Source organism: Zootoca vivipara, chromosome 2 (genome assembly GCF_965207765.1).
Source record: "Zootoca vivipara chromosome 2, rZooViv2.hap1.1, whole genome shotgun sequence".
NCBI classification, from domain to species: Eukaryota; Metazoa; Chordata; class Lepidosauria; order Squamata; family Lacertidae; genus Zootoca; species Zootoca vivipara.
The window spans coordinates 13,599,140-13,624,887 of record NC_142584.1 but is presented as its reverse complement, the minus strand read 5'-3'; the positions used below and the strand labels follow the sequence as shown (position 1 = coordinate 13,624,887).

Genomic DNA, 25,748 nt, shown 5'->3' with positions numbered 1-25,748 from the left:
CTGGGTTTTTGGCAGTCGAAAACTGAAACGTTCGGCTTCCAAGATGCTTGAAAACCAAGGTACCACTGTAATGTTTGATGTTTTACAGCCAGATGGGTGGTGAAATAAATAAATAAATAAATAAATAAATAAATAATAATGCACAATACAGAGAAGGAGGCTTCTGAGATATATAGTATGTGTGTGTGTGTGCGCGCGCACTTATTTCATTATTTCTAGTGGCGCACACAGACATAAACCACTGACACACAGACACGCACAGTTTGGGAATTACTGTTCCAGGAAGCAAAAGTGATGTCTTGTTGATAGAGCTCTGCGCTGTGAATCATGGCTCTATTCCTGACTGTGTCCTTACAAGGGGAAAGTGACCCTGCTGCGGCAGCACCCAAAGGCAGCCTGTTTTGGGGGCGTAGCCAGTCTCCAGTTGGGAGCAAAGAACTGTCAGACAGAAGACACTATTGATGAGCCAAGTGTTGTTATTAAACCTTCCCTGATTAATGACTCATTACGGGTAACGAAGCTCAGCGAGGAGCCGAGAATACCCAGCTGGGCCAGGAAATTCTCCATAACTCTGCTCCCGTGCTGTGGGACTGGGTGATCCCAGAGGAGACCTCTGCAGCTGGCAGCTTTCGCATTTGGCAGGGAGATCACTCGATCTGGAATCCCAGGACGCCATGGTGTGTCAATTCATGCTGTTCCTTGTGTGTGTGTGTGTGTGGGGGGGAGCCAGGCTAGATGCTGCTGCCCACACAGTAGGATGTATAGGGGAGGCTCCAAATCCCTTCATTTGCAGTAATTTAATGTTACAGTGTGTGTGGAATACAGCCAAGCCTTGCAGCTTGTGTTCAGTCTGTGTCCAAGTTCATGTTCTTAAGAACACCAGAAGGGCTCTGCTGGATCAGGCCAATGGCCCATCGAGTCCAGCTTCCCATTGTCACAGTGGCCAACCAGTTGCCTGGGGGAAACTGGTAAACAGGGCACGAGTTCAACAGTAGTTCCCGGATTCAGAGGTGAAGCAAGGTGGGTGCAGTGGGTGCAGGCCACCCTGGGTGTCATCACCGAGCAGGGTGACATTTGGCGTGCCACCTGTGACTCCCGCCTACCCCAAGCCTTCAGGGGAAAGGGGTTAGTTGCACTGCTTTTTGCCGCTTTGTTTCGACAGCCTCACGCTACCGGGCTGCTGGAGGAGGCAGGCAGGCAGGCAGGCAGGCAGGGAGAGGACGGGAAGGAGACAGGTGAGCAAACAAGCGGAGGGAAGGAGAGAAGCAGAAGCTCTCTCAACTCAGGACCCAAACCCTGCAACCCCCCCAAAAGCTCAACAACTTTGGTCAATCCTTCCCTAAAAAACAGCCAGTTTTTTTTATACTGTGATGCTGTGAGTATATCACAGTCTCTTGGGAGTCCAACTAGATTTCAATGTTTGTGAGGGGTGGCAATAAATGCACCGGGTACCACCTGACCTTGCTACGCCACTGCCCAGATTTACAGAAGCCATCCCAGCTTCTGATTTGATAACAGAATGTCCTTAGCTTTTCCTTAGGATGTCCCTGTTTTCAACGGAGAAATTTTGGATGGCCTAGAGCAATGGTTCCCAACCTTTTTTTGGCCATGCCCCACCTAAGCATCTCTAAAATCCTCATCCCCCCTCCTTCTGTGGAGGAAGCCTAAAAGGCCATTAACTGTTAGTAACTCATTGCCCCCCTTAAAAATCAAATTGCCTCCCTGTGGGGTGTGTGCCCCACGTTAGATGGGCGGGGAATAATAATAATAATAATAATAATAATAATAATAATAATAATAATGGAATAGGACATCCTTATTTTCATCAGAGACATGTTGGAGGGTTTGCATTTCTGCCTCTATGGTCAGAGGCAGAGCATAAAAACTATTATGGCTCGTGGCCGTTGATGGCCTGAATTTGCCCAGTCCTCTTTTACAGCCATCCAAGTTCCATAGTTTTAATATTCACTGTATGAATAAGCACTATCCTCTATTTGTCCGGCGTTCAGCTTCCTTGGGTATGCACTAGTTCTTGTCTTACGAGAGAGAGAGGGAGGGAGAGAAAACTTTTCCCTGTCCAACTTACCCATGCAATGCATAATTTTATCAGCTTCTATCAAGTTACCTCTTAGATGCTTTTTCCTCTAGGCTAAAAAGTCCCAAACGCAGCTTGTGGTGCACGATCAGAAGCAGAGGTGAAAGTGTGAAGCGGTATTATACTGCATTAGTCCATTAAGCCTAATAGTATCTACTTTGCTTGGCCGCAAAGTCTCTCTAGGATCTGAAGCAGAAGATCTTTCCCAGATCCGTTACTTGAGAACCCTTTTAACAGGAGCTGTGAGCGACCTAATGTGGGACCTTTCCTGCAAAGCACCTGCTCCCTCATTGAACTGTGACCTTTCTTACAGATGGGGAGAGCTACAGCAGGAAAGGCGGAATGTCCCCATTCCCTCTAACCCCTTTAACGCATGATAAACTTCAGTTTTTCTCTCTCCTGAAGTTATCCAACTGTAGCTGCTGTTGACCCCAAATATCACTAGCTTCATCCTGGGGTGATATTTTGGGTGGTTGCTTTCCCCCACTTTTAACGTCTAATGTGCAATTATATATTATTGGAAGAATAAACCAACCCGGGAAATAATGGGTTTTTAACTGCGTTAAGTGCAACTGCCCCGTCTGGAGAGTTTGCCTTGCTTACGAGTTTACTGCTAGAATTCACAACTTGACACTTGCATGTCCCTTCTTAGAAGTGAGTGGCTCATATATTGGCTCATTTGCTCTCTCGGTTATTGCTTGGTTTTTCTGCCGCCAGCCAGCCAGCCAGCCCACCCGCCCTGCCACTCCCCCAATTTCCACCTGGAGGTGTTTAGCTGAGTGGCATCCGCACGATCAGGAAACGAAAATGGAAATCAATGCAGCGCACTTTGAAGCAGAAGGAAATAGCACAAGACAGGAGCCCCCATCTCACCCCCAAAGTGTGGCAGGATGGCTGCAGAGGAGAGACACCCTTCCAGGAGGTTCAAGGCTGGTGCGCAAGGTGACTTAGGGGCGTGGCAAGCAGTGCCTTATGGTGGCAGTCACATCGCAGATGGGATGCTCACTGCGAGCTTCTCAGCCTGCTGGGAAGGTCTGTCTGTTGCCATGGTGATGGTGCACGGATGGATAGGAGGGTGTGTCGGCATAGGGTGCGTTCCTATTTGCGGCTTCCTGCTGTACTAATTTTTAACGCTCCCCCCCCTTCCTGGTTGGCCAGCCGTAGTTTGCTAAATTACTCCCGCAAGACGCTTGCAACAGACTGCATGGATGGCTCCTGGGGAGACATCGGATGGAAGACCAGAGTACCCTTTTCAGAGGTACCGCTTTCTCGATGCAAGAGTTAATATGGGATATTCCTTGTGGCATGGGAGTAAAGCAAAAGAAAGGAGAGCCACCAGAGATGGACCACTGATGGGTAGTAGATTGTTATGTTTTGCCTGTAAAGGGTTGCTTCTAGCCCCTGGCTGCATCTCCCATTAAAAGGATCAAGTAGCAGGTGATTGGAAAAGCCTCTCTCTGCCTGAGACTCTAGAGAGCTGCTGCCGGTCAGAGAAGACCAAGGTGGACACTTAGCCTGACCTTGGTTTTAGACAGCTTCCAAATGTAGTGGTTCAACCCTTGCTGAAGGGCGGACTTTGAAACAGAGAGGTGTTGGTAAGTATACACGCTGCACCACTGGGAAATTGGAAGGAGTCAGGAAATGAGAATCAATGGCCTCTTAGTCACAGAATCAAGAGAATCGTAGAGTTGGAAGGGACCCCAAGAGTCATCCAGTCCAGCCTTTCTGGGTCCCCAGAAGTTGTTGGACTACAACTCCCATCATCCCTGACCACTGGTCCTGCTAGATATGGATGATGGGAGTTGTAGTCCAAAACCCAAGGTTGTGAAAGGATGATCTAGTCCAACCCCCTGCGATGCAGGAACCTCAGCTAAAGCATCCATGACAGATGACCATCCAACATCTGCTTAAAAACCTCCAGGGAAGGAGAGTCCACAACAGGCATCCCCAAACTTCGGCCCTCCAGATGTTTTGGACTACAATTCCCATCATCCCTGACCACTGGTCCTGTTAGCTAGGGATCAAGGGAGTTGTAGGCCAAAACATCTGGAGGGCCGCAGTTTGGGGGTTCCTGGTCCACAACCTCCCGAGGGATATTGTTCCACCGTTGACCAGCTCACTGGGTTTTAATCAAACGCCCTCTTGCTGGGTGCCCTCTTGTTAATATTGGTGGGAAAGACTATGCTAGTTATTATTAAATTTATTTATTTTGAATTTGTCCCCACTGTTGGTCAGGATAAATGAATGCTTTGAACAGGTGGGAAGGGAAAGGGTCCAGAGATCACAACCTAGCAAGGACCTCTGATGGCGGAGATGGAGGAAGTATAATCATATAAACACTGTGGAGCAGAGGAAAGACTAGGCTGGATGTGAACGTGTTTGTTCAAGAGAGAGACACTGATCAGGCTGAATATGTATACCTGGGCACAATGCACATGTTGTCCAGCAGTTGCCAGACACTGACGAGACACCGCAGACACTTTGCCGATTAGCATGATTGTATGAGGACAAGGAGAGGTGAGTGCTCCCAAAACAACTCCTGATGCATCCTGGGAAGAGAGTCTGATTAATCAAAACCTTGAGAGCCGGAGTGTTATTAATTAGTACATCACCCTTTAGGTGTCTTCCGCCTTCTCTCTCTCCCCCCCTCCCAGCCACTCGCACATGTACACACAGGATGAGCCGGAGAAGAAAACAATATGGGATGAGTCAGACATGGTCAGTATGAACCTGTTTCTAAGAACACACTGGGAAGTTCTGTTTTGGAGGGAATGATTCTGTTCTGCCCAGCGGTAGAGCAAATCCAGGTAGCACTAAGCCAGGGGTCGGCAAAGTTTTTGTGGCTTGGGCCGGTTCCCGATCCCGCAGACGCCGCGGTGGGCTAGAGTGCATGCGCATGCGCAAACGTCATTTCCGGCGCTCCTTCTGGAGCGGAGGAGGTGAGCGCAGCTTCCCATTGGCTGCAGGAGCTTCCTGCAGCCAATGGGAAGCCGGCCAGTGTCACAGAAGGCGGTCCCCGCTCTGCTCCACTCTGCTCTGCGGTGCACAGGCAGGGGTCCCCGAGTGGGCGGTGGGGATCCATGGGCCAGTTTAAGGACCCCCATGGGCTGCCTGTGGCCTATGGGCCTTAGGTTGCCAACCCCTGCGCTAAGCCTATTAAGGCATGGGGACCTCTCATAGCCCTTGTGCTGCAAATTAACTTAGGCATTAGTGGGCGGAGGGATGGGGGGGAATGGGAATGATGTGGCACGGGGAGGTGCTGGGGAACCAACCCTACTCACGCATGCCTTGTGGCTTGCAGAGGTAGGAAGCGCAATGAACAAACACATTTTAAATCCCCATCCCCTGATAACCATCCGCCAGGAAGGACCTTTTACATTGCTTTCAAACTAGGTTAAAATTCCCTGTGGGTGGAGACCTCAAGGCAGAAGACGAAGGAGGATCTGTTGTAAAACCACAATTCCACACTCTTTTCCTGGACAAAAGACAAGGCCCAATCTATGTGACAGGTAAATTTGAAATGTTCTGATGGCTCTAAATGGGGACTAGAGGAGACTTGGGTAGAATCTATGAACATATAAGAAATGCTGTGGAAACGCTTTTTTAAAAAAACCATTTTGAAAAACACATCAAATTTTGCATAGCTCGCTGTCGCCCTCTAGTGCCACATTTGTATATCACACTTTACAACACATTTAAAATGTTCTATTAGCAGCTGTGTAAAACGAGTCATTGGTTTCAATTTCCTGCTCTCATTGTTCCCCTGGCTGACCGTGAGCAGCTCACTCAGGCTGCATTTGCATAACCCAAGATCTTCAGATCAAAGTTCCCTTGTTGTAGTGTGCTTTTAAGTGGTTTCCTCACCCTCTCATTTTCATTTTCATTTTAAAAAGAAAACATGGCCTGTGACTGGGGAGACATTCTGGACAATGCAGCTGCTATTCATTTGGAATGAATAATACACTTCATGGGCAAGAAAAACCACCATTTCATCTGCCTAATAAATACATTTTAATATGCCGTTTTGACGAATGTGTTCGCTTTTGCAAGCAACCTCCCCATATATAATGCATGCTTGTATGTTGTTTTCACTAATATCTTCACTTTTCTGCACACTTTCCTGTAACATACACATGTTTGAAACCACTGTTTGTTTGGAGAAGTGCATTGCAAAATTCAGATGGCTGTGTTCCAGTTCTCATATTTTGGAAAAGGCAGATTTGATTGATCTGGCGTTAGATGCTAACTGAATCGAATTTCTCCTCCATCCCTATTCTACACAGTTCTTGTACTGTTTTGAAGGAGGGGAAACCCTCATAAATATTGAAAGATAAAAGAGACAATGGCTTCCTATCCTGCTACAGGTTTTAATTAACATAGCAAATCTTGAATGATTGTGTTGTTACCCATTACTGCTGTTGTGATGCATTTGAATACATTTGCGCTTTGTCACAGACTCCTTTTCTGCATTTCATTGTCATCTGACCCCCAACTGTTTTGAAAGTTCCCCAATATCTATTAGAAACACACACAAACACTTGCCAACTGAGGCGAGGACTTCATACATCCGATGAAATGGACTCTCGTTGACAAAAGCCTATGCCATAATATACATCTATTAGTCTTTAATGAGTCCCCCCCCCCTCTTCTTGTTCCTTGCAACAAACATAGCTACCACTCTGGAAGAATACACCTGAATATTTCACCATATGTCCCAGGTTGCACCACAGACCACAAGATCCAGCTGTTTCTGGTAGAGTGCTACACCCCGCTCTGAACTGGTGGGCCTTTGCCTCAACACTTGGAACCCTTTTTTTCCTCGGATGGAAACCACCATGGAGTACTTCTGAAGCTACAGTATTTGTGAAAACTGGCTCAATGTTCGAAGAGCATCTTCAACCTACTCTTGCTAATAGCGATGGTGGCATTCTGGCAGTGAGTTGAGGAAGGACAAGGCTGTCTGTAAGCAACCAGACTTAATATGGAACCAGAAAGTGGGCTACCTATAGCCAGGACTGCAAGGCTCACAATTTTGCCTTTACAGTGGTACCTTGGTTGTCAAACTTAATCCGTTCCGGGAGTCCGTTTGACTCCCGGAACCATTTGAAAACCAAGGTGTGGCTTCCAATTGACTGCAGAAGCACTCAATCGAAAGCTACGGAAGCCATTCGGCTTCCAATGAAGTTTGCAAACCGGAACACTCACTTCCGAGTTTGCGGCGTTTGGGAGCCGATTTGTTCAGGAGCCAAGCCGTTTGAGAACCAAGGTACCACTGTACTAAGTAAGGTGCGGCAGAGATACCCCCCTGGTTTTGAGAGTCAGAATTCTGCATCTTTGTGGGAGGGGGAGAACATATTTCCGCAACAGCTAAAAATGAAGGAAAAAGGCCTAGGCGTGGAGAACCTTGTGCCAGAGAGGGAACTGAGGAGGTATACAGGTGGTGAAGATTTGAAGACTCTGCAGAGTTCTCTCCCCTTCCCATCAACTTGCAGGAGCAAAATGGAACTGTGCAAAATTACACAAATGTTGCAGATTTGCTTATGCTTGTTGATTTACACCAGTTGCAGAATTCAGCTCATCCCAGCACAGAATTTAGGAGCATGCGTAAGTTGGCACAGTGCATCCACAGACTCGACACCATTTACAGGACATCGGAGATCAATTCTGCCTTTGGCTGCGGCCAGTGGATTTGCTGGGGCAGTCCCCCCTCCCCCCAGGCAACAAGATGGGAGAGGAGTGGTTTTGCAGGATCCAGGCAGTCCAGAGGCAAATTTGGAAGCACTGCAATGACTCTCAGAAAAGCAAGCACTTAAGTATCAAAGCGGGCCTGATGACTACTGAAGCCTCCCCCCTCCATTGTGCGCTGAAAGAATCTTAAAGGGGTAAAGTCTGAGTGGCTTTCAGATATGCTATCTCCAATCCGAGGCTGGGGCTTGCAGTGAGTGAATGAGAGGGTGTGAGTGGCAGCAACGGAAAGTGTCGAGGCTCTGTGCTTGAGAGTCCATAATCAAAGACTAAAAAGGAACTCGAGTCCTCTTTATTCAGGGCAGTCCATAGGGCTGCTTTGCTATTTTAGTGCTCAGCTGAGCTCAGGCCCCTGTTCAAGTCCTGGCTCTATTTGAGAGCTCTCCCAGGTCCTGTTAGGCAAGAGGCAGAGTTTTTGATGCTGGCCTCGTCTTGATACATTGCTCTGCCACTGTCTGAGGTCCATGTTCTTAAAAAGGCGGGCAACCCAACGTTGCTGCTCAATAAGTAGCTCTGAAGCTCCATGCAACATATACATGACCATGCCCTTAAGATATGCGCACAATGTACCTGGTTTCAACTCTAGGGTCGTGTCTAGCGTGTCACACTATGTGCACAATTGCACCCTGACCCCCCCCCCCAGCCAGCTCAGCCCAACTTTGATTGCCTGGGATCCCACAGCCCATATCAGGTGGTTCTATCCCAAGGCTGATGAACCTATTCTATTCATGTGTTATTGATCTATACCAGGCATCCCCAAACTTCGGCCCTCCAGATGTTTTGGACTACAATTCCCATCTTCCCTGACCACTGGTCCTGTTAGCTAGGGATCATGGGAGTTGTAGGCCAAAACATCTGGAGGGCTGCAGTTTGGGGATGCCTGATCTATACTATACAGTAAATTTTCTAAGTCCAGTCAATTCCAAGCCTGCCCCTTAGCTGCCAAGTATCCCGTTTTTCGCGGGAAACCCCCGAATATTAATCCGTTTCCCACTGTTCTCCTGAATGGAGAAAAATCCCGGAAATCCCCCGGATTTCCTACCTGCCAGGGAGCCTCCATTTTGGTAAGGTGGTCTGCCCATGTGTGGGCACCGGAAATAGGGCAGAGCGGCACCGGAAGTCGCTTCTACACATGCCCGGCAGCCATCTTGGTGGTGGCCACATGGTGGTGGCTGCCACCAAGATGGCCGCCGCCATGCAGTCACCACCAAGATGGCCGCCGGGCATGCGTAGAAGCGACTTCTGGTGCCGCTCTGCCCTATTTCTGGTGCCCACACATGGGCAGAGCAGCCCTGGAAGTTGCTTCTACGCAACTTCCGGTGCCGCACCGCTGCTGATCCTGCATTTTTCAGCGGGAGACTTGGCAGGTATGGCCTGCCCTCTCCCCGCCACGCAAGGGATATTTCCTTGCTCCTGCTCTGTCATTATCCACCAAGCCTTCACCACAGGGGCTTGGGTTCCCAGGGCATCTGGCTGCCAAGGATCGACTCCTGGCAGCTTGGCAGGAGCTGGCAACAGCCAGAGGCGCTTTGCCTTCTAAACAGGGTAGACATTCTGGGTCTGTGTGGTGTCGCATTCCTGAAGATATGGGGTCTCCCCTTTCACATGGAGAGAGCGTTTAAGCTAAAAGGATTTCACACGTTTGCTGGCGAGCATCGGAGTGGGGGGAGGGGGACTGCCTTAAAGGAGAGATAAGAGGGAAGAAGAGAGAATGGAAGGGAGCCTATTTGTGCGAAAAAAGGTTGCCTGGACAGGTGCTGGAAATGGTATGCTGCTCTCTGGGTTTTCAGGCAGGGAAATAAGGAAGAAACCCAGTGCTTACGCGCATGAGATTTGTATAGGGCTGTGTGTGCTCACTGAAGAACATTGCAATGTGTGATTCAGTCCTGTGTGTGTATGTAAGAATATGTTGCCCAGACGTGTCATGGGGTAGCCTGGGTCTGGGTCTACACTGACCTGTTTAACGTTATTTCCCCCTATTAGAATGGTATTAGATATGTTGTTCTAAAACATCACAGGGCATAAAGGTAAAGGACTCCTGACAGTTAAGTCCAGTCGCAGACGACTCTGGGGTTGCGGTGCTCATCTCGCTTTAGAGGCCAATGGAGCCGGCGTTTGTCCGCAGACAGTTTTTCCAGGTCATGTGGCCAGCAGGACTAAGCCGCTTCTGGCGCAACGGAACACCAAAACCAGAGCAGCGCGTGGAAACACCGTTTACCTTCCTGCCAGAGTGATACTTATTTATCTACTTGCACTTTTTGGCATGCTTTAGAACTGTGAGGTTGGCGGGAGCTGGGACAGAGCAATAGGAGCTCACCACCGACGCAGGGATTCGAACCGCCGACCTTCTGATTGGCAAGCCCAAGAGGCTCAGTGGTTTAGACCACAGTGCCACCCGCATCCCTATCACAGGGCATACTTGTAAATTCAAATGCTTTTTACCTTGTTTCCTCCCCCCCCCCTTGACGAATGAAAGTTAAACCCAGACACACCCATTTTCCAAAACGCTGTTCTTTCCCTGCTGTTGGTCTGCTCCACCCTCTGGTGTCACGTTTTAATTCTTCCTCCCTCCCTCCTTCCCTCCCACCCTGTCCTTTGTTATCTGCCCCTTGAATACCATGGGGGGGGGGTCAGAGTTTGAATGCAGTAAAAAAAAAAGCTACATAGGGACATATGAGCAGGGTTTCACTGACATAGCAGCATAAAATGATTAAAAATGAAGTGATAAAAAAGACAAGGTAATAACGCATTATGAACATAAAAAGTAGGACGTCATGTGTCCATCTACACGTCCAAAAAAAAAGAGAGGGAAAAAAAGAGTAATTTCATTGTTCTCGCAAGGGGACGATGACAATAAAGATATCTTATCTTACATTATCCAAACCATTCCTTAACCCTTCCTTAATGTTAAAAACCAAGAGTGTAGATTCACCCCTCATGGTGCAGTGAAGAACTGGGTCCCTCTATGTTTGGAGAATCATAGGCAAAAGGGACTAATGAGCATTTAGGGCCCTGCCTTTCTGTACAGTGGTACCTCAGTTTTTGAACACAATCCATTCTGGAAGACTGTTCAAGTTCCGAAACGTTCGAAAACCGAAAACTCAATAGCCGACAGCTACACCTCCAGATCTTGCACTCATTAGAAGCCACCAGGCCCGGCTCTAGGGGTAGTCTTGGTGGCGCGGGGCGCCAGGGCGGCGGGCTGGCAGGAGGGCGCTGCGCCCGCCCACCAGGGCGGGGGCGCCGGAGCGATCTCCGCGCCATGGCGCCCAACCGGCTTGAGACGGCCCTGGAAGCCACGCAGCATGTTCGGCTTCCGAGGCGTGTTCAAAAACTGAAGCATTTACTTCCGGGATTTCTGCATTCGAAAACTGAAACGTTTGACTTCCGAGACGTTCGAAAACCGAGGTACCACTGTAGATGTTTTGCCTGCCACAAAATGCACACACCTATCTGACTTACTTTCTAATTGCAACAGTGATGACTTGTGCATATGAAAAATAGCCACCCCTACTTAAAGCACCACAGACAGAGCTTTCGTACCATCTGACAACAAACAAACCCTTTAAACTGGATGTAGCTCAGACATTCACCGGCAAGCCGCTAACAGCACAATGCTCTACAATGGATATAAGTAGAAGTCGGCCTCGCAGAGTATGCATAGCCTGGACAGAGAGCCATGATGCTGCTGGGTTACATCTACCATCGTCCCTCATAACTGGCCATGTCAGCTGGAGCTGATGAGAGGTAGAGGCTAACATCTGGAAAGCCACAGGTTCCTCATTCTGCAGCCTATACACGCCAATTCGCGCACAGAATCATAGACTTGGAAGGGACCCTGAGGATCATCTAGTTCAACTCCTTGCGATGCAGGAATATGCAGCGGTCCCATATGGCAGTGGTTTTCAACCAGTGTGTCGTGGCACCCTGGGGTGCCTTAAAGGATGGCCAGGGGTGCCAAGGGGAACACTGGCCTCTGTCCCTTTTTCCTTCTTTCACAACTCTAATGCCCTCTCATGTCTCTGCCGCCGCTGCCGCCACCTAAGGTAAGGTGCTGGCTTCATGCTTACTTTTGGCCAGTCTCCGTTGGGCCACTAAGGCTGGGGGCGTCCTCTTCCCAGGTCCCTGTGGGGCAGGGTGAGGAGGCAACTCTTTGGGGTGGGAGGGGGCAGCTCAAGACCAGGGATGCTGCCTGGAGGACTCCCAGGGAGAGGGAAGAGGAGAGGAGAGGAGCCTGAGGGAATGCTCCACAAGGGAGGGTGTTTGAAAAAGGGCGAGAGGCTGCCAGCTCTACAAGCAAGGGGTGACATAACTGAGCTCCTGATCCCCACAGGGGTGCCATAGAAAGAAGGTAGCTGGTCAAGGGAGTCGTGGACTCAAAAAGGTTGAAAACCTCTGCCCTATGGTGATCAAACCTGCAACCTTGGCATTCTCAGCACCACGCTCTAACAAACTGGGCTATCATATTTATATGAGGTGAGATGAAATGAGCGAAGCAGTCAAGTCCTGTAAGTAAAAAGAGCATTAGAGAGCGAGAGAGAAAGAGAGAGAAAGAGAGAAGGGGGGGGGGGAGATTATTCCGCACTGGCATTGTGCAACTTTTAAAAACTTCTGCTGCTGAACTTGTCGCCAGTTCAGCGCCTGCTGTCATGCGCTGGCTGGATCCTTCTACCACTTGTGGAGCACATGGGTCAGAGCACACGGTGAGCACGCTCTACACAGCTGCAGCAACTTAGATCTAATGTCTTATCCGGCATCAGAATCACGTCCGGACACCAGGGGACTCTCCTGCATTTAAGCTTCCGACAAGAATGTTGAGACGAGGGCTCATAGATCAGCAACTCAACAAGGCTGTCTTGGGGGAAAGACTACATAGCAAGACGGTTTGGCTTCTCACTAAGCATTTTGCAAAACCACGTCTATTTCTCCCCACCAAATTAAGCGGATGCTTAATTTGTTTATTCCTTTAGTTGCCGTGTAGGGAGGCATCAATACATTCTTGTAGCCTGTAGTCTGGACACCAAATCACTGTTTCCGTTTCACAATGGAAGGGAGGTAATTAGTACTAGATTCTGCCCGGTGGCTTCATTCTCCCTGTGGACAAGTTGAGGGGGAGGGGGAAGGATTCTGTAAATAATTATTTGGTAGCATGCCAGGTTAAGGAAGTATGCTTCTCATATCCCCTGGAATGGGTTTATCATTCCTGGCAGCTGTGGCAAGGAGCAAGGTGGCTGCTTTCTCAGCCCAAGACAGGAGCAATGGCTGTGACTACGGCTGCAGGGAAATGTTTAGAATATCCGTAATTTAGGATGAAGCATTGCATTGCTCATCTTAGCAGGGCCAGCCCTTAAGCAAATGGTGCCTCAGGCAAGGAGTGTTTTCAGTGCCTGCCACCACTGGTTTCTCTTTTGAATAACTTTGTAAAAATGTGCTTCTGAGGACCATGGTTTTGATGTGCTTGTGGTTTAGCCCCGTCCTTTGAGATGATCAAGTGAATGGGTGCTGCCGCTACACATTATTTCTGCAAATAAAGTGGGGAATGCTGGGCCCCACTGGTGGTGTGAGAAAGCAGGTATATCTAGATATATAGCCTACCGAGAGCAATTTCAACTCCTAGTCATGGGCGTACCCAGGATCAAAACTAGGGGGGGGCATGCCAGCCACACACCCCACCGCCAGCCACGCCCCCCACCGCCAGCCACCTGATTGCCTGGCTGGCAATGACGTGGCCGGGATCCCCCAGGAGGCGTGGTCAACGTCCACGCCCCCCAGAGGGGAGGGGGCCGTTCCCAGCCATTGCCGAGGCAGCACACTGAGCCACCCGCGCTTGCGCTTCTGCCTCGCCCGCTCCTTTAGCGGTGACTAAAATGAGGCAGCAGCAGCGAAGCTGCCTCCGTCGAGGGAAACCTGGACCTGGACCTGGACTTGGGCTAACTTCAGCCCACACTCCTTCATGTCACAGCGAGCACAGCACAGAAAGTGCTGCCCCAATATGCTCCACGGCACCTCATTTTGCAAATGAAGTGCCGCGGAGCACTGCGGGGCAGCACTTTCTGTGCTGTGCTCGCTGTGACTTGAAGGAGTGTGGGCTGAAGTTAGCCCAGGTCCAGGTCCAGGTCCAGGTTTCCCTCGACGGAGGCAGCTTCGCTGCCGCTGCTGCCGTTTTGCTTCAGCCGAGCAGGCTGAGGCAGAGCACAGCTGGCATCGTCCCTGCTCCCCGCTGTGCCTGGCCCTGCCCGGCAGGGCGCCAGACCATGGCGGCTGGTATAGTTAATACGGCCCTGCCCGCTGTGGCAAGATCATGTACCCGACCGAGAAGGTGAATTGCCTTGACAACAGTGCGCACTGTGAGCTGTTTTATATCATTTCTCCCCTTTTTTGCTTCTGGGGGGCATCTGCCCCCCCCTGCCCACGCTGGGTACGCCCATGCTCCTAGTCACATTAACGGGTTGGAATCAGTGCTATTTTTCTAGAAGAAGAGGTGCGGGAACTCACCGCGAACACCTCCCTTTTTCTCTAATAATGACAATGGCGTCCACCTAAGAGGTGTTGGAACTGAGTTCCGATGAGTTCCAGCTGGAAAAAAAGCCCTGGTTGGAATGGACATGGGCAGAAACACATGTCTGTGGGTCAGGCTGTGGGGCTCTCTCCTTCCAGCCTATCCTAAATGGTTGTCCAAGACCTCAGAACAGGCATGTCAAACCTGCGGCCTTCCAGATGTTTTGGACTACAATACCCATCTTCCCCAACCACTGGTCCTGCTAGCTAGGGATCATGGGAGTTGTAGGCCAAAACATCTGGAGGGCCGCAGGTTTGACATGCCTGCCTCAGAAGGAGGGAAGGGTGGGGTCTCCAGACACTTGCACTCTGGCCTTCTTGCCTCCAGGCTTACTTTGAGCAAAGTGCATGAGATCCATGCTGTTTGGCCTCTCCCTCCTCCTTCCTCTTCCTCTTCCTCTTCCTCTTCCTCTTCCTCCTCCTCCTCCTCCTCCTCCTCCTCCTCCTCCTCCTCCTCCTCCTCTTCTTCTTCTTCTTCTTCTTCTTCTTCTTCTTCTTCTTCTTCTTCTTCTTCTTCTTCTTCTTCTTCTTCTTCCTGTTGTCGTAAGCTCTCCAAGTTTCACTCTCAAGTTGGCCTTTACTGCTATGCCAACTGTAATTGCTTTTTCTGGCCGGGGGAATGTTTGATTCTGATCTGCCAAAGGCCTCATGCTTCCCTCTTGCAGGGCCCACTTCTGTTAAGACACTGCTACTTGCCACCTCCATATCTGAGCTGCTGCTCCCTCCGTTGCTTGTTCTTTGACTTGGCCCCATGGCTCAGCTGACTCAAGTAAATACATTTTGTTGACTGGGCAAAGGATAAACTACAGAGGCCAACTGCTCTGGCAACTGAGATGATTGGGAAAGGAGATAGCTCAGTGACTTTGCATGCAAAAGGTCCCAGGTTCCATCTCCAACATCTCCAAGTGGAGAGCTGCTGCCAGTCAGTGTAGACAATACTGAACTAGATGGACCAATGGTCTAACTTGGTATAAAACAGCTTCCAATATACAGCTACACTTCAGGGCAACAGATTAATTGAGGTGACCCACCACAGGCTGTGTGGCCCATATTACTCCATCTTCTATAATAGGGGCAGAGGGTGGGTGGGCTGCCTTCCTACCCCCAACCCCCCAGCCAGGGGTGCCAACTTCAATAAAATATGGGGGGGGCAAGGTAAGTCCCGCCCCACATAATTGATCACAAGACTCGGCAAACACACACACACACACACCATTTTAATGACAATGCCCTTCAACCTGGGGCAGGGGGCTCAAATATTTTATTGAGTAGAAACAAAGGAACCTCAGCCTCTAGGAATTGGCTCCTAGGCCCACAGCATCCACTGCCTGAAGCAGCCACCTCACTCTGTCCAATGGTTGGGTTGTCACTGCTGGGGCTCAAATCCTGGTTGGAAAAGTAGGGGGACCCACAAGCTGTAGGCAAATCACGACTCCCCTGGAACTTTCTGAAAGAGCAAGGAAGGGTGCCATCAGAAAAGGTAAGGGAGATGGGCTCCCTCTGCCCCTGTAATCTGAGCACTACTTAGTCCACCAGTGCCCCTCTCTCACTTTTCATCATCCTCTCCCCTGGGCATGGACTCCATTCCTGACCCAGAGGGCCACAGCGTAGTGGGAATCCGTCCCAACTCTTCTGCAATGAAAACACAGCTTTGTGATTGCTTCTCCAGAGGCCGACCTCTGAAGTCAGTACTGTACTGTATAGTGTTTGCAACACACTTTCACATATGTGTGGGAGCCCGGTTTCGCAGGGAAACCAAAAGGCTTGTTTACAAAGCTTTCGTACTATTACCAACCTTACTGTATGCTTGTGAAACATGGATCACTTATAAACGCCATCTCCAACTCCTTGAAAGTTTCCACCAACAGTGCCTCTGAAAATTTTTACACATCACTTGGGAAGACAGGCAAACTAATGCCAGTGTGCTGGAAGAAGCAAAGATCACCAGTGTTGAAGCAATGATTCTTCAATATCAACTTTGTTGGACTGGTCATGTTGCGCGGATGCCTGATAATCATCTTCCAAAGCAACTACTCTATTCCAAACTTAAAAATGGAAAGCGTAATGCTGGTGGTCAACAAAAGAGGTTTAAAGACTCTCTCAAGGCTAAAAAAAGGTAGTATCAACACCGACAACTGGGAAACACTGGCCTGCGAGCGCTCCAGTTGGAGAACAGCCTTTACCAAAGGTATCATGGGCTTTGAAGATGCTCGAACTCAGGGCAAAAGGGAGAAATGTGCTAAGAGGAAGGCATGCTTGGCAAACCCTCACCGTGATCAACTCCTGCCCGGAAACCTATTTCGCCACTGTGGAAGGACGTGTGGATCCAGAATTGGCCTCCACAGTCACTTATGGACTCATTGTTAAAACAGTGTTCATGGAAGACAATCTTACTTGGCTACAAGTGATCACCAAAGAAGAAGAAGGGAGCCTGGTAAAAGTGGATTAAATTACAAATTGGGTGGGCAGTCCAGCAAAAAAATGCTCTTATGACCCCATCCTGCTATCCCATCACGGGCTTGGCTGCCGTTTGGAGCCAAGTTCCATCCGAAAGGCAACTCTTGCCTCAGCATTCTAGATCCACTCGCTGCCCTGGCCAAACTCACTTTATAATACAGGACTCCATAAGTGCAGATTCATACACAGTCATTTGTGAGGCATTTAAGTCCTCACGCGGCGACTTCAGTCGAACCGTCTCAGTTTCTTACGAGGGGCCGCTTATTTCCCGCAGTGTGAGCCCTTTACTGATCTTCACATGAGGGTGATTTCCAGACAAATGGCTCCTCAGGTGAAACTGAGGTAGTAAAGTCGCCAGCTGAGGTATTTATCACTTTAAAAAGAAAAATAATTAGCTCTGGTAATGGGACAACTAGCCAGGAAGTCCAAAAGTAGCTATTACTACAAATACAGTATGGCTGGCACCTGCTGGGATGACAGGAATGGCTAGGAAACCACAGATACCTCTCCACTCCTTTCTCCTCAAAAGGAACACTGTAAAATGTTCAGATTCATAGCTGAGGACCCCCAAATTCCTAGGTAAAAATCACCACTGAATTTTCAAATTAATCTGTGGCATCTTTGGCACTGTAGTAATATTCAAGCCCTAATATCATCAAGAGAGGTTGTTGTTGGTTCAATGGGGGGGGGGGAGGTATAAAGGGAGAGTTTGAGGCAAGAACTCTTTGGTGACAGAACCCCGGCAGAGATTTTAAAAATCACAAAATATGTATCAAAGTAAAACATGGAAATATAGACTGTTAGATCTTTAAACTATGGCCTTGTGAATTACAAATTTTCCCTCTTGTCTGGTAAATTAAAAATGGTTTACTTACAAACTCGTCAAAGGTCAGATTCACGTGCTTCAGAAAGTTGTCCAGGCAGTAGTAATAATACATGGCTTCATTACAAAGTGGTGACAATTCCTAAATTATTGGTATAGGAACTCAAGAGTGACTTTTAAGAGCCATGTGGTCTGAGCTGCAGCAACCAGCTCAGTTGTCCTCCCAAGTGGAGCTTCTAAGGTAGACTGAAGGGCAACCAAAGCTTGGTTACCTAGACCCTCCCAAAGTGAGCTAAGCCTGGCAGGACAGCTTACTCTATGGTCTTAAACCCTTCATGTATTGATTAGACTTAAGCATGCTGGTTATATGATGCTGATTATCCCACAATTGTGATGTTCTAAGTACAACCTTGTTTCAAAGCTTTCTTTAAAAAAAGCTGAACACAAAACCACACTTCTCAAGCTCATTCCAAATCTCACTGAATTTAAGGAGAAGTTTATGAGGCTGCCTTTGCCTGTCATGGTGTGACCAAACACAGTTTGGCATCCCATGGCCCCAAAGACCTGTGTCCTTGAATGGACCCCAAATGTACGAAGCATCCGCCACAGACTATTCTATTAGGTGTGCATGTGCCTGGAATAGATTTAGATTCAGTGTTATCCGGGGTCAGTTTTCTCCATGCTGCAATATGCCAGAACCACTATTCTTAAAAACAAAAGCTATAGACTTGTCTTGTTTCGAACAAATAAGGAAAAACAGACTTTACAACAGACCTGAGTTTATACAGCAGAAAAAAGATAGAAATGGAATGGTTCAGAAATGAATCATAAAGAGAATTCCCTAGCTTAAGATCAGAATAAAATCCCTGATGCTGTAAAGTCACGCCCACTTCATAATCAAATTCAAATCCGCTCCAATGATATATATCGAGCACGGGAGGTCAATGCCAAGTTGCAAACGCTTCTAGTGGAAATACCACTGCTTGTTTATCAGAATTGCTACTACAAATGTCTCACCGCAATATTAAAAAGGGGTGATAGATTCTGTCAATGAGGTATGAGAAGACTCTCAACTTTTGAGTGCAATGGGAAGAAGCGGTTTCTTACTTGCAATGCAATCTTGCTGCTCTAGAAAGAAGGAGTGGAAATGTACAAGGAAATGAGATCTCTCTCTTCTGGAAAGCACAACAAGAAATAGTCAGGGCTGTGTGTATTCCACATGTAAATTCCCTTCCCTGTAAGCATAAGTTCTTTTTTTCTTTCTACCGTGCATGGAATTCAACCTTCTGAGACTCTTGGCTTTTAAAACGAACTTCCAGCCCTTAACATCTGCAGAAAAACATCTCCACGGTGATGCTTTCCTTCTGATCACTTTATCATATTATTTGAAAATGAAATCACAGATGGCTCACTTAGACAATAAGAAATACTAAAGCTCGGCATCTTAGTTATTGCCATATTTCAAACTGAAAAGCTCACTTTTGCTAGTAAAGCTTTGAGGTGTGCTTGTGTCCTTTTGTCTTTTCTTGGTGGCATGCGGCTTGGCTCGCTTTCTTGAGTCACCCAGACTCCATTTCTCTGCAGGGACCTTACTGTTATGCACCTTCTTTCTCCTTGTGCCATAACACAATCCAGATTGTGTGGGTTGGTTTATGGGTATGGTTAATGTCCAACTAATCTACTTTGAAGTGGTATGGTGTTGGACCTGATTGCCTTTTTTGTTCCCTTCTAAAGTACCAATAGGGTTGCATGAAATGAAATCAAGCCATTAGTGCAAGACTTTCTACCTGTGCAATGGGACTCCCTCTCCTCTCCCCATACTAGAAACTGATCCACAGATCTGGGGGATTGGGGGGGGTACATGTTGAGAGAAGAAGAAGAGGAAGTCCTTGTGCTAAAATGGGCCATTAAATATATATATATACACTCCTAAGACTACAATTTTTATCTGTCTCCTGAGAAATCTCTATGTGGGACAAGAAGCTACAGTTAGAACTGGATATGGAACAACTGATTGGTTCAAAATTGGGAAAGGAGTACGACAAGGTTGTATATTGTCTCCCTGCTTATTTAACTTATATGCAGAATTCATCATGCGAAAGGCTGGACTAGATGAATCCCAAGCCGGAATTAAGATTGCTGGAAGAAATATCAACAACCTCAGATATGCAGATGACACAACCTTGATGGCAGAAAGCGAGGAGGAATTAAAGAACCTTTTAATGAGGGTGAAAGAGGAGAGCGCAAAATATGGTCTGAAGCTCAACATCAAAAAAACCAAGATCATGGCCACTGGTCCCATCACCTCCTGGCAAATAGAAGGGGAAGAAATGGAGGCAGTGAGAGATTTTACTTTCTTGGGCTCCTTGATCACTGCAGATGGTGACAGCAGTCACGAAATTAAAAGACGCCTGCTTCTTGGGAGAAAAGCAATGACAAACCTAGACAGCATCTTAAAAAGCAGAGACATCACCTTGCCGACAAAGGTCCGTATAGTTAAAGCTATGGTTTTCCCAGTAGTGATGTATGGAAGTGAGAGTTGGACCATAAAGAAGGCTGATCGCCGAAGAATTGATGCTTTTGAATTATGGTGCTGGAGGAGACTCTTGAGAGTCCCATGGACTGCAAGAAGATCAAACCTATCCATTCTTAAGGAAATCAGCCCTGAGTGCTCCCTGGAAGGACAGATCGTGAAGCTGAGGCTCCAATACTTTGGCCACCTCATGAGAAGAGAAGAATCCTTGGAAAAGACCCTGATGTTGGGAAAGATTGAGGGCACTAGGAGAAGGGGACGACAGAGGACAAGATGGTTGGACAGTGTTCTCGAAGCTACGAACATGAGTTTGACCAAACTGCGGGAGGCAGTGCGAGACAGGAGTGCCTGGCGTGCTATGGTCCATGGGGTCACGAAGAGTCGGACACGACTAAACGACTAAACAACAACAACAAAGACTACAATTTATGGGATGCAGGTGGCGCTGTGGGTTAAACCACTGAGCCTAGGGCTTGCTGATCAGAAGGTCGGCAGTTCGAATCCCTGTGACGGGGTGAGCTCCTGTTGCTCGGTCCCAGCTCCTGCCAACCTAGCAGTTCGAAAGCACGTCAAAATGCAAGTAGATAAATAGGAACCGCTACAGCGGGAAGGTAAACGGCGTTTCCATGTGCTGCTCTGGTTTGCCAGAAGCGGCTTTGTCATGCTGGCCACATGACCTGGAAGCTGTACGCCGGCTCCCTCGGCCAATAACGCAAGATGAGCGCGCAACCCCAGAGTCAGTCACGACTGGACCTAATAGTCAGGGGTCCCTTTACCTTTAAGACTACAAATCTATTCTTACTTACCTTGGTCCCATTGAATCCAATAGGGCTTACTTCTGAGCCTTTTCAAAAATAACGAAGTGTCTTTCGAAGGTTGGAACTGACCTCTTTGGTTGAGTATTGCATTGCCATTGCATATTTTTGCGGGCCAACGAGAAGATGATTCACAAAACAGAGTTTGAAATCCCATTATCTCCTTGCTGGAGTTACATTGGAATCGCACCAGAAACAAGTATATACATAGAGAGTTATTTTCTTGGACTTCCTACAGGAATATTTGGACTGTTTGGCTTTGAGATATCGAGTTGTATATGTCATTATTATTTTGGCATAGTAAATATCATTTAAGACTCTTAAGCAGGGGTCAGCAAACTTTTTCAGCAGGGGGCCGGTCCACTGTCCCTCAGACCTTGTGGGGGGCCGGACTATATTTTGGAAAAAAATATGAACGAATTCCTATGGCCCACAAATAACCCAGAGATGCATTTTAAATAAAAGGACACATTCTACTCATGTAAAAACACCAGGCAGGCCCCACAAATAACCCAGAGATGCATTTTTAAGAAAAGGACACATTCTATGCATGTAAAAACACGCTGATTTAGAAGGTGATTGGGCCGCATCCGGCCCCCGGGCCTTAGTTTGGGGACCCCTGCTCTTAAGTATTAGAAGGTGTTGAATTTTTGTAAACCACATTTGGAGTTATTTCATTTGTGATTTACTTCTCTGTATTCCTTGGAAAGTGGTGTATTACTTCTGAGTAGAGCAATATAGGGTTGCACTGTTATGCTCTCTCATTCTAAATATTCGTGCTCACCTGTTACCCAAGAGATGTAAAATCACCTTTAAAAACAACAGATATAACATGTTACAAGAATGGCAGTTTTCCCCCACTGCCCCTGTGCCACTAACTCCAGCCTGCCACACAGACATCTTGTGGGTGAAGATTTTCCCATCACTTATACCCACGCCAAGGAACTTTGCTTGCTAAATGTTTGTGTGTAAGGCTGCTGTGAAAAGTACAGGTGTACGGACAGCAAGAAAAGCAGTGGCAGCTCTAATAGCAGCATCCTCCCAGTGCCAAATCTATATTTGCCGGAGTTAAATTGAGTCAGCCCTCGAAGCGAAGCCGATAGCAAAGGGGGAAAAAGCACAGAAAAACAAACAAACCAGGAGCGTAGGAACAGGCCTGTGACTTGCAAAGGGAGGTTAGATTGGTTATGCACCTTCTCTAGATTGCAATGTCTCCAAAGCAGAACGTTTGATGCTGCCTTGAAGGGAGTTCTGGCGGTTTGTTCCATGGCAAACGGGCAGATTGAGAGTACACTGTGTGTCCAGAACACATCTCAGTCCTGTGCATGTAGTGCAAAGAGAGCTATAGCAGGTTCGATGCTTCTCTCTCTCTCTCTCTCTCTCTCTCTCCCCCCACCCCGCTGCTTTCCACTTTAACTCTAGGCCTTTAATTGCAATCATTTGATTGCTGCAAAAATGCAGGTCCCTCTGTGGCCATAAACTGTAATGAATTTGCTGGCTTCAGATGAGAGGGGCAGTAATTAAATGGCTGAGAAGCTAAAAGAGCATCAGGACATGGGAAGAGGCATAAGAATTTCACTCAAACGCAGATGCACACAACTCTTCGCAGGCAAGGAAAAACACAACCTTGTGTCAATGCGCACGCATCTAGAGTCCTTTCGACATGCCTTCTAAAATCATTATCCTAGTTGGTATCTGTCTTGGATTTGAATTGATTTTTATGCAGGTGCTGTTTTAAGCTGGTTTTGTATTTTTGTATTTGGTGTTTTCTTTCCTTTGAAAATGATGTTATAAAATACTTTATTACAATAAGATAACAGGGTATGAATATTAAAACATAACATAGGATACAAAAGAAGTTCATTAATTTGGTATAGTAAATACATGATTGATCAAAAGTCAGGTTATATACTGTATGTATATTCAATGTTATGTTTATAATTTGTGAACGAGAGAAGAAAATTAAAACGAACTGTGAAAATATTTGCGAAAAAGGGAAAGATGACAGAAGGAAGACAGAAGAAAGAAGAATGGAAGTCCAACATATAAAGTTGAATAGAAATTGGACTTAATAATATGTTTGTTTTTGTTTCTAGCTTTATGTTTTTCTCTCCCTTTCTTTTCTTTTCTTCTTTTCCTTTCTCTCTATTTGATTGGAAATTTAAGAATTTAAAGCCATGATAAAGGTAATGAATATAATGTAATGAACATAGAAATGGAAAACTTAATAAAAATTATTGCAAAAAAAGAAAAAAAGAAAATGATTTTATATATGTAGTTGCGTCGACAGTGTTTCTATACCCACTGTATAAGTTATATTTTTAAGATCACTTTGCGGTGCCTCGTGGGAAGCGATTCATAAATGAAATGAAATAATAATAATAACAACATTAATTTATAGGATTTCTTGCCCCAAGATGTAGTGTTGGCCACTGCATACTCCCCCAAACATTTCTCCAATGAAAATAGGGACATCCTAAGAAAAAGTGGGACATTCTGGGATCAAATCAGAAACTGGGATGGCTTCTCTAAATCAGGGATGTCCCTGGAAAATGGGGACACTTGGAGGGTCTGTATTTCTCACTGGCTTAGGTGGCTTTGAAAGAGAATTAGATGAATTCGTGGAGTATAAGCCAATCAACAGCAACTAACGGCTATCAAAGGCTACCTGGGAGACAAGGCTACCATGGAGACTATCAAAGACCACATGCTCCCTGCAAGATCAGGATCAAATTGCCTCTGAATACCAGCAGCTGGGAGGCAACAGTGGGAGAGCACGCCATTGCATGTGCTCTTCTTGTGGGCTTCCTAAAGGCATCTTGGATGGTCACTGTGTGAAAACAAGATAGCTGACTAGATGTTCTTGTTGTTAAAATTTGCATGCCATCCTATACCCGCAGGTCTCAGGGCCGTCCGCTACATAAAAACACAATGTGAAAACAATAAATGCACAATAGAGACAAGAACAAACCAGTAATCCACCTCAACGCATTTTAAAAGGGCACTGGGTGTCCATCGCCCAAAGGCCTGGTTAAAGAGGGACGTTTTTGCCTGGCGTCTAAAGTAGGGTTGCCATTAGTCCGGGAAAACCAGGACATGTCCTCTTTTGGGGGGCCAACATGCCCATCCCGGGGGGGGGATTCGTACATTTCAAAGGAAATGCCCGGGTTTGGTGGGGTTATTTTGGGGGGGGGGTTGGGGGGCACGGGCATGCTCGGGCAGGCATTGTGCCCTGGAAGCGGAAGTATCCCAACGGAGGAATCAGTTAGGAGCTGGGGTCTTGTCTCTGCTTCGGCTGGCAGTAGCTCGGGCAGCTGGGGCTCAGGCAGCTTGGGCTTGGGTTCAAGCGGCTCTGCACGCTGCGGCTGCCAGCCCGAGCCAGGAAAAGAGGCGTGCGGGTGCTCTGCATGCTGCGGATGCTACCTGTGCCTGTGTGTCTCTCTCCCTGGCTCAGTCTGGCAGCGACTCAGGCTGTCCTCTTTTTCCCTCCTCAATAATAATAATAATAATAATAATAATAATAATAATAATAATAATACCCCGCTCATCTGGCTGGGTTTCCCCAGCCACTCTGGGTGGCTCCCAACAGAATATTAGAACCACGATAAAACATCAAACATTAAAAACTTCCCTAAACAGAGCTACCTTCAGATGTCTTCTAAAAGTCAGAGAGTTGCTTCTTTCCTTGACATCTGATGAGAGGGCGAATCCACAGGGCAGGCACCACTACCGAGAAGGCCCTCTGCCTGGTTCCCTGTAACCTCACTTCTCATAGGAAGGGAACCGCCAAAAGATCCCTTAGAGCTGGACCTCAGTGTCTGTGCTGAACGATGGGGGTGGAGCTGCTTCTTCAGGTATACTGGGCCGAGGCCATTTAGGGCATTAAAGGTCAGCACTAACACTTTGAATTGTGCTCGGAAACATACTGGGAGCCAATGTAGGTCTTTCAGGACTGGTGTTATATGGTCTTGACAGCCACTTCCCATCACCAGTCTAGCTGCTGCATTCTGGATTAGTTGTAGTTTCCGGGTCACCTTCAAAGGTAGCCCCACATAGAGCGCATTGCAGTAGCCCAAGTGGAAGATAACTAGAGCATGTACTACTCTGGCGAGACAGTCTGCGGGGGTCTCAGCCTGCGTACCACATGGAGCTGATAGACAGCTCCCCTGGACACAGAATTGACCTGCACCTCCATGGACAGCTGTGAGTCCAAAATGACTCTTCAAGATATGACAACTCTAGTCTAAAGGTGTATAATGAAGGTGCCAGGCGAACCTCCCTGGGGAGAGCATTCCACACATGGGGAGCCACTGCAGAAAAGGCCCATTCTTGTGTTGTCTCCCTCTGGACCTCTAGTGGAGGAGTCACACGAAGAAGATAATCTCAGGGTCTGGCTAGGTTCTCATGGTATATGCCTTTGGTCTGAGTCAACAGAGCACTCCTTTTGTTCTTATTGGCAATATCAGCAATATCCAATACTGCAGGTTCCACGAACAGCAGGGCAGCAGTGCTGGCTGAGTTGCTGGGTCTATTTTCAGCTTTTCAGTCCTCCAACCCCCACCCCCTTGAAAAACTAGTTTTACCAGGACTGGCTGGCTTACCTTGTTCAACGAAGGGACGTCAGAATGGACGTGTGCGCCGCAAGCAACTCTGCTATAATACCGCTAGCTCTACTATAACGCTGAATCTTTGAAAAATCACAATGTCTATGTGCAGCCTTGC

At 47.5% G+C, this 25,748-nt stretch overlaps 1 protein-coding gene across 1 annotated transcript in view; it reads right to left on the bottom strand.

Moving 5' to 3' along the window:
- The window catches only part of ASIC1 (acid sensing ion channel subunit 1), a 180,718-nt gene that overhangs the window by 103,158 nt on the left and 51,812 nt on the right, over positions 1-25,748 (bottom strand). The gene's annotated exons all lie outside the window — the stretch shown is intronic.